Below are 8,054 nucleotides of genomic sequence, written 5' to 3'. Positions count from 1 at the left end.
AAACAGATTTGCTAAAATCTAGCTCATCAATATCAGATTTGGTGGCAAGTAAACATGCACTTTTCAATTTAATTTCAGAAGCAACACTAGATGGTTTATTATTAGGCTTCATCTGTTGCTCAAATTCTTTTGCCATAATCTGATTTTCACTCTTATTTTTCTCCTGTTTTGCTTTATTAGCTCTATTAATATCATCTTTCAAAATGGAATCAGGAGTCATAGGAAGCAAAGTAATATTTTTATCCTTATGAACAGGAGTATACTGATTGTTTATACCATGGTGTACATAATTTTTATCAAATTGTCATGGTCTACCAAGTAATAAGGAACATGCTTGCATAGGTACCACATCACAATCAACATAATCAGCATATGTAGAGATACTAAAATGCACACGAACAGTACGTGTTACCTTAACCTTGCCGCTGTTGTTGAACCATTGGATGTAGTAAGGATGTGGATGTGGTCTTGTGGTGAGAGATAGCTTCTCCACCATATCCATGCTAGCCAAGTTGTTGCAGCTCCCTCCATCTATGATGACGCGAATAGAACGTTCCTTCACAACTCCCTTTGTATGGAACAAATTATGCCTCTAATTTTGCTCAGCTTGTGTAACCTGCACACTCAAAACACGTTGAGCAACCAAACATTCATACCTGTCAGCATCTTCAGGAGCCATATATTGCGTCTCATGATCAGAATCATCTCCACCGTGTTCTTCACGTGTAATAAGAGCCAAAGTCTCCTCATCATAGTCACTAGCGGACTCATACCCACCATCCTCAGTAGCAATCATCACACGCTGAGATTTGCATTCTCTCGCATAATGACCTCTTCCCTTACAACGACGACAAATAATATCACTTGTGTGCCCTGTTGATGCCATGGAAGAAGAAGAGCTCTGTGCAGGCCCGGCAGGTGTGCTCTTGGCAGATAGTGGTGGTTGTGCCTGCTTTCTTGTATCACGGTTGGAGGTGGCACCTGATGGAGGTGATGGTGCAGTGGAAGTAGAGGATGCACGTGGTATCCATGATGAAGGTCGACCTGCAGAAAAGTTAGTTCGCGCCAATGCCTGTCGATCCTGCACTTCACGTTCAGCTTTACAAGCAAGATGGAATAAACGAGTGATATTATTATACTCCTTATACTCTAGAATGGTCTGGATCTCTTTATTTAATCCACCCATAAAACGTGCAAGCATAGCTTCATTATCCTCAACAATACCACATCTAAGCATGCCAATTTGTAATTCCTGATAATATTCCTCTACAGAATTTTTTCCTTGTCTTAAACGTTGCAATTTTTGAAGTAATTCACGTTGATAATATGGTGGGACCCAACGAGTACACATAGCAGTTTTCAAAGCATCCCAAGTAGTTGGAATATTATTCGGATATAATCTACGATGTTCAGACCACCACACACAAGCAAAACTAGTGAAAGCACAAAGTGCAGCAGCAACACGTCTCTCCTTGGGATATTCTAAACATGTAAAACGTTGTTCGGTTTCTAACTCCCAAGTAAGATATATATCAGGAACATATCTACCCTCAAATGGTGGAATATTCAATTTCAGTTTAGGAAGATGGTCATGATCTCGTACCTGAGCTGGTAATGCAGCCCTACCATTGCGATTATTTGCATGTGGACGACCGGGTGCTGGTGGTTGCACGTAGTTCTGATTTTGATCAACTTCATCCTCGTAATCTCCCGCATAATCATCCTCCTCCTCATCAGCAACAGGAGCGACAGAAGTATCAACAGCAGCACCAACAGTTTGGCCAGGCTCAAGAGGGACACGGCTCGCTCGGCGGAGGGCTGTTTCGCGACGTGGAGGTAGTCGTTGTTGTTATTGTTGTGGCAGAGGTGCGGCAGGTGCGGCCGGTGGTGGTGGTGGAAGACGTGCAAGCACTTCATTAAATTTGTTATCGAGCTTTGTTTCGAACGTCTTTTCAAAGCCAGTTATCTTATCCATGGCCTCTTCAAAATTGTTCAGCATATCTTGCACCTGTTCAGTCATCATTTGCTGAAATTTATTATGCAACTCCTTATTCGTCATGTTCTCCCAGTCAGTCTCATCGACTTGTGATCCTGCCATGGTTAGCAGCAATAGAAACACACAAGAATATGATCCTACAGACTACTAGAAAATGGTGGTGGTGGGGCGTCACAAATCCGTCAAGCAAATCTCAAATTCTTACCAGTTCTTACCAAGCAGCAGGTGGTGATCGGCAACCGTTGTCGTCAAAACTCTCAAAGCTTGGATAGAGTGATTACCAGGGAGAGTCAAACGCACGACGTAGATGTATGTGGAGTTGGGACGGCTTATAATATGGTAGCAAAAAGGGTCACCAATAATCGAGTCAGAGATGCAAAGTTGAATAAACGCTCAACGACGGTACTGTGTTGGTCCTAGGCTAGACCGTACTAGAGACGCGAGCCTAGAACACGAACAAAATCACGGCGCTGCACGTAAACAAGGGAAAGCACACTCTGGGGAAAAAATCGCTCTTTTTTTGCGAAAAATCACTATAATGGCGAGTGTCTCAAAACTCTTCCCAGGTCAAAATGACAGGATGGGCACGGAATTTTTTGACTATTTTTTTCGAAAATCAGGGCAGCGATGACGAAAAAGTGCGACAAAAAATCACTATGATGGCACGTGGCTCAAAAGACTCAGAAAAGCCTAAAAATAGGATAGGGAAAAAATATTTTTGGTCGTCGAAATTTTGGCCTAAAAACTGCCCAGGGGTCTCCAGACTTTTTTTTTCTCCGAAACCTACTCAGGCAAGGAAACACGAATCGAAAAATAAAAGTATCTCGAAAACAAACCTAATATGGAAAGGACTCAGATTGGTGGTGGACAGGTAGATGTATATGTGGACTCGGTTGGGTGGTGGACAGGCGGATGTATATGTGGACTCGGATTGGTGGTGGACAGGGGGATGTATATGTGACTCGGATTGGTTGTATATGTGGATCGGATTGGTGGTGGACAGGCGGATGTATATGGCAGCGGTAAGGAATATGTTGGTGGTGGTCGTATATGGCAGGAGCGATGACGATGGTGCGGCGACGGCGTGACAACTTGTGAACAGAACTCGAAACTCTAAGGGAAACTGGACGCTAAGACCAGCAACTTGACACAACGATGCAACCGCAAATTCAACAAAGCAAAATACTGAAAAGACTATGCAAAGGCTCAGACTGGTTCAGATATGATGAACTAACCCTAATTTTTTTGTGGATTTTTTGTGGACTGTAGGTATGAAGAACAGACTCGATATAAACTACGAAAAACTATAAAATCTCATCGAGCAACCTGAAAATCTGATACCACTTGATAGAGGCAAAGGTGTCCCGTCTTTCGATGAGATGGCGGCTATCGTTTTGGAGGAAGTCGACTTTGACGATCCGACTAACGTGCGAGGACGTCGCACGTTAGCAATCGCTAAACCAACTCTGAGAGGTTATTGACCACGTCGGAGCACGATCAACCTGACCACGAAGGTCTGTTTCCTACAGGCAAACGAAGAACAAGCAAGAAACTAAGATTACAATCTGGATATTGCGAATATAAGAGGAAAGCTTTATTGATCAAGGTGGAGTTCTGTGACGCCTTTGTCTGGTCGTTGTACACAAACGAAGTACGCGAAGTTGCAGCTATGGCGAACTTTAATCTAAACAAACCCCAAAGTCTATACGGTGCCCTAAGAGCTGTATATATGGAGGAAGAGGGGGGAATTTCGTGGCCCTTGGGGAAGGGGTCCGAAACCAACCCTATCTCTTGTTTCCCCACACATACGGACTCTAAAAACAGCCTATACTTATGTATTTCGAAATTACATGGGTCTGGCCCAATAATAAGGTGACGCAGCACCTAGAATAGCCTTTGGACTAAATTTATGAAGTGGCATCTTGTATATTTCGTCCAAGGCTTCATGCACTCATTATGGTGGCTTCAAAGTCCTGAAATCATCACGTGTAACTCCGTTCTTGTTCCCCTTGCGCATGCCATCCTCTCCATGCTTGGTCTTGCTCCAGTGTTCATCCCTCTTATCCATGCCATGCCCTTCATTTGTAAGCAAAACAAATGTATCCAATTTAGGCAGCATCATATTCTCATGAACATTAGAATCATTACCAAGAAACGAAAGTACCTGAAAATTTAATTGGCGTGCGCGAGCTCTAGTAATTGGTCCAGTATATGTAGCAGTAGGGGCTGTGGGTGTAACAATGGTATTGATGTCCTCATCACAAAGGGATTCTAAGGCGAAAAACGGGGAGGGGCCTGCTATATTTTCCCACCGGCGCTTGTTATACTTTTTAAGGATAGCTGGCTGACGAATCATGCACATGAGTTGACGAACACACGTGCTTTGTGGGTCGGTGAAAGCCCCAAGGTGAATGAAATAGTAGCAAGCAATAGAACGAGCGGGCATGTCCTGCACGCAGCGGCAACTGAACGCAGTTATCCGGCCGCATGTGGCTATCATGGGGATGCGTGCATTAATATTTGCTGATATAGCTCGTGCAGTAATACGTTTTTCGAAAAGGGGCGCTTTATTACTTAAAAGATTTAAGCATTACACCCGGCCTCTGCATTACTAAGATGCACACAGCCAAAAAATGTCTTCTCACACAAATGAATGATAAAAAGGCGAAATACAAAAACATGAAGAGTTCGTATAACGCCTAAAGCGGGGGGGGGGGGGGGGGGTGGTCAATCCTAAGATCATGTTGCCACCCATGCTGGGTAAAAGTATCCCTCGCCATAGCCTCCAATCGTGTACACACCTCCGTAAACAAGTCTCGATTCTCCACGCGTTGTAGAGAGGACCATAAACGAAGAGTCCCGGTACATCTGTAGAGAACTTGCATCAGGGAAGTACTTCTATCGTTAAAAACCTTATCATTTCTACATAGCCAAAGCGACCAAATAACGGCAAGCGCTCCCACCCTGAGAAAAGTTCTAGACCTGTGATCAATCCCGTGTAACCAGTTGCCAAATACATTAGCAACACTACAAGGAGGATACAAGCCAGAAGCTATTTGGATGACTGACCATATAGAACGAGCCAATTTGTATTGAAAGAATAAATGTTTTATTGTCTCATCATGGTGACAAAAGACACATTGCGGACTTCCATGTCAATTCCTCTTAATAAGGTTATCTTTAGTAAGAATGACTCCGCGACGAAGATACCATGCAAAGATTTTATTCTTAAGAGGTATCTTCATCTTCCAGATCTTCTTATTATTATCAACTGGCACATCAGACTGGATTAGCGCTCTATATATGGAATCCACTGAGAATTTTCCATTCCCATGAAGGTTCCACCGAAATACATTAGACCCATGTGATAGGTGCACCGTGGACAACCGCTGGAGCAGGATGTTCCACGATTGGAGTCTAGGTCCAATTAAATCTCTTCTGAACGTCACATTTGGCGGAAATGATTCCATTACCGTGGCGATAGTGTCACCCTTGTGGCGCACAATGTTGTATAGAGCCGGATATTGTTCCCAGAGTATGGCATTCCCTAGCCATCTGTCCTTCCAGAATCTAATTTCCGAGCCGTCATTAATTGAGAAGGATCCATAGCAGAAGAAATATTTCTTCGTAGCCATTAGACCCGCCCAAAAATGGGAATCCCCAGGCTTCCAGTATACTTGGGATACCGCCTTGGAACCCACATATTTCCTCCTTAGGAGGGTTTGCCATACACCTTCTTCCGTCAGAAATTTAAACAACCATTTGCCGAGGAGGGCCCTATTCTTAACCTCAAGGTCATGAATACCCAACCCGCCTTGGTCTTTGGGACGGCAAACCACACTCCATTTGGCCAGTCGATATTTCTTTCTCTCGCTATCTCCTTGCCAAAAGAATCTTGATCGGAAATAATCTAATCTATGTAAAACTCCTTTCGGCAACTGGAAGAAGGAAATCATATATAGTACCATATTATTAAGTACTGAATTTATAAGGACCAATCTTCCGCCTAAAGATCGTAATACGTTTGAATACATCTGATGAAGGTACGATTTTTCCTGCCCCTGACGTGCCATGGGTCTAGAGGACAGTGAAGACTTTTGGACGGGCGTGTTTTTTACTGCATGGCTTTTTGGTTTAACTTGGCCACATCCTTTTTTGTCAGCCTTGATACTGTACCCCACACCGAGTTAGACAGAAAACTGCTGCCAAACCAAAGAATAATATGATCTTGTTTCGGCGAGCGCCATGAAAATGTGAAAGACGGGTGAGTGAAGCTCTTTGGTAAAAAAAAAAAAGAAGAAGTAAGGCTCCAACAAAAAGATTAAATTCGTATTAATTACTCTCTCATGACATAAAAAACTGGCATTCTCACAATCTTTACCAGCATGCATGTCAATCTAAGCCTCGTAATGGCACGTCACTAGGGATTACTACTTGTGATTGTGACTGCTACTCTAAGACACTAGGGGCGACAGCAAAAAATAGATTATCTTATTTCTTGCCACGTTGAGCTGGATGGTATGAATGTGTGTGTATGATTGGATGACATGGGATCTCTTGAATAGAGCCGGTAAGACTAAATAAAAGTTACAACACATAGAGCAGGTTCCGTAAGAACGGTTGACTGTGTTGTACTAGAAACTCTTCGTCAGGTCCAATCGATGCAGGTTGGACCCATGCAGCTATACACGCCAATTAACACAGAGTAAAATCTGGAAAATATCTATACTCCGACCAGTCTTTCTAGTGATTCGAATCATAAAGTTCTCCACGCTGTAGATGAGGCGGGATCAGATGCCGTTCGGTTCAGCGCGACACTTCCCGCAATAGAACCGCAGAAAAATAGTTATTCACACGTAACTAGCCGTAGGAAAGCGAAAGAGTGATGAGTTCCTTGGACGTAATAAGTTCCTGCACCGTTTGAACTTGCAAATGGACTGGAAAACTGCGTGCCTTATCAGTTTCAGAAATCTCTACTACTATAGTACACGATTTTTTGAATATTTGAATCTGCCCTCTTCTCTCATATTTTACCCGCCACTTCCAGAATCGAATCATCTGTGACTGTCAACTTATTAAATCCAACGGCCTGTGTCACTCGGATTCGCCACTCACGCACTCCCGCCAAACCTGAAAACGAATCGCCCCTTCTGGAGAACTCCACAGCCCACGGTAACCCACGATACCTCCACCCTCCTGGCTCTAGCAAATCGATTCCCTGCCAACCTCCCATTTTTCATCTCACGCTGGTCTTTCCCCTGGAATCTGGATGCTCCGTCTTCAATTTCTCTAGCCCGTGAGTCACACTCACACACCAGCAGCTCCATTGGTCCATGCCCGGTCCACACACCCTGCATGGCAGCACCTCCGAATCACCTCCACGTCCAGATTGCCCCGTCTCCTTGCAGGCTCTGGCTTGCTTCGAAATTTGTTTCCACCTGGTGATTAAAGGCTCATACGAGCTGGACATCGCCAGCTGACCATAGTGCCGTTGACCACAGGTGAGGTTGCTGATTCTTCTGTTCCTTTGAGATTTTGTTGCATGAGAATGTTGTGCAAGTGATTCTTCTTGCTGAGGATGATATGAAATACAGATCCACTGGTCTGACTATAGCTTGCTGATTTTTCTACTTTTCTTGCATGCAAGGTGTTTGTGTTTATGTCCAAACAGTACACTATGAAAGGCAATGCAGCATATGTTCATTCTGTTCATCAGGGAATAGCTCCTGCAACACTAGAGTACTTGCAAAGCCAAATAAGGATATTGACCCATCAGGAAAAAGCACACAAAATATTGTCTACAGGGATGTTTTGCTATAATTCATGTGCGTGTTGTGTACTGCAGTGTGATGTTTCTAATATGGTTGTATTGATGTAAATAGTACCCAGGAAAATAATGTTATATAGGGCTTCAGTCATTAGCTTGTGCCTGTGAAAGTTGTAGACCAAAAGTTATATTTGCAGCGGTACTATTCTAGCATATACAATACTTTAACCATGTACTATTCCTTTTTCAGTTATTGCATATAGCAGAAATCCAGCAACAGAAGTGAGCAAA

The 8,054-nt window shown here is 43.5% G+C and overlaps 1 long non-coding RNA gene across 1 annotated transcript; it reads left to right on the top strand.

Moving 5' to 3' along the window:
- The first annotated feature begins 7,230 nt into the window (after positions 1-7,230).
- Positions 7,231-8,054, top strand: LOC120967462 (uncharacterized). Its single transcript, XR_005761233.3, has 2 exons — positions 7,231-7,497; positions 7,644-8,054. It is a non-coding gene; the product is annotated as an uncharacterized lncRNA (long non-coding RNA).

This window comes from Aegilops tauschii, chromosome 6 (genome assembly GCF_002575655.3).
Source record: "Aegilops tauschii subsp. strangulata cultivar AL8/78 chromosome 6, Aet v6.0, whole genome shotgun sequence".
NCBI classification, from domain to species: domain Eukaryota; kingdom Viridiplantae; phylum Streptophyta; class Magnoliopsida; order Poales; family Poaceae; genus Aegilops; species Aegilops tauschii.
The sequence above is the reverse complement of the archived record's forward strand: the minus strand, read 5'-3'. Positions and strand labels throughout refer to the sequence as shown.